Raw genomic sequence first — 1,252 nt, forward strand, 5'->3', positions numbered from 1 at the left:
ATATATCTCCACAAAATTTCCTGATTACGTTGTCATACGCCCCGGTGATATCTAGATAAGCTACGTATAAGGGCCTGTTTTCTATTTTAGATATTTCTGTACACTGGGTAAGAACAAACAGATTATCGTCTAACCGCCTGTCGATTCGAAATCCATTCTGAAGTTCTCCCAAAATATCCTTTTGTTCTACCCACGCTTCTATTTTAATTTTACTGCCTGCATCGCCAACCTGTATAGCACCGATGTAATTGTTAGGGGTCTATACGAGCGAATGGTTATCTTTTTCTCCCTTGCCTTTATAGATTAGGTTCATTCTACTTTTTCGCCATACTGTCTGGCATTTCCCTCTCCTGTAAGCACTTTTCTACGGCTTTCAGCATGCTTCTTTAGTGTTATGTCCGAGTTCGTTAATGAGGCTGACGGGAACCCCATCTAAGCCCGGAGTAGTGCGCTTAGGAATTTTTCCTTCGGGCCTTCTTCCAATTGAAATTCTCTAGTACTACATCTTCGTCGGTTGCTCTCCTTTGCGTACTTTTACTCACCGGGGAATCCCCTGGGGGACCTTTTTAAACGAATCGGCTGTTATCTTTCGAATGTAACCTAGCGCTTCATATCCTTCGAATTTATTTCCTCCTTCATCCTACCATATGTTGTTGCATTGTGACAGACTTCGTACCCAGCGCTTTTAGGTGGCTCCAAATATCCTAGGTGCGGCCTTCTTCTTTTCGCGAATCTCTGTCATCCAGCGTTCACTTTTCACCTTTAATTTTGCCTCGACTAATTTCTGCACAATGGATTTTTGCTCTAAATATATTTCCCATATTTGGTTAACTTCGTCCTGTGGCCGCTTCTCCTTTTTTGCCTGTCTGTGCTCCCGTGATGCCTGACGTCGCATCTCGATCGCTTCCCGGATTTCTTTGTTCCACCAACTTTTTGGCTTTTTCTTTCCTTTCCAACAAATAGTTTCTCTCTATTTCCATTCTTTCGTGATTACATGTAGCAGCTCACTATAGTTCCAGTCTTTGCCTGTAGTTCGTCTACTTTTTCCTCGACTCTGCGGCTATATTTGTTATTTGTTTGTCATTTAGATACGAGCTGCCAACTTAATTCTATGTTCTTATTTTCAGTTTTATATCCATTTGTAATATTATGCGTTATGATCACTACCCAAGCTGTTAATGCCTTCTTCGTCTATTCTCATCTCTCTAAGTTTGTCATTATTCCTTCTGTCATGAGACAGTAATCAATGCTC

Source organism: Rhipicephalus sanguineus, unplaced genomic scaffold (genome assembly GCF_013339695.2).
Source record: "Rhipicephalus sanguineus isolate Rsan-2018 unplaced genomic scaffold, BIME_Rsan_1.4 Seq9152, whole genome shotgun sequence".
Taxonomy (NCBI): Eukaryota; Metazoa; Arthropoda; class Arachnida; order Ixodida; family Ixodidae; genus Rhipicephalus; species Rhipicephalus sanguineus.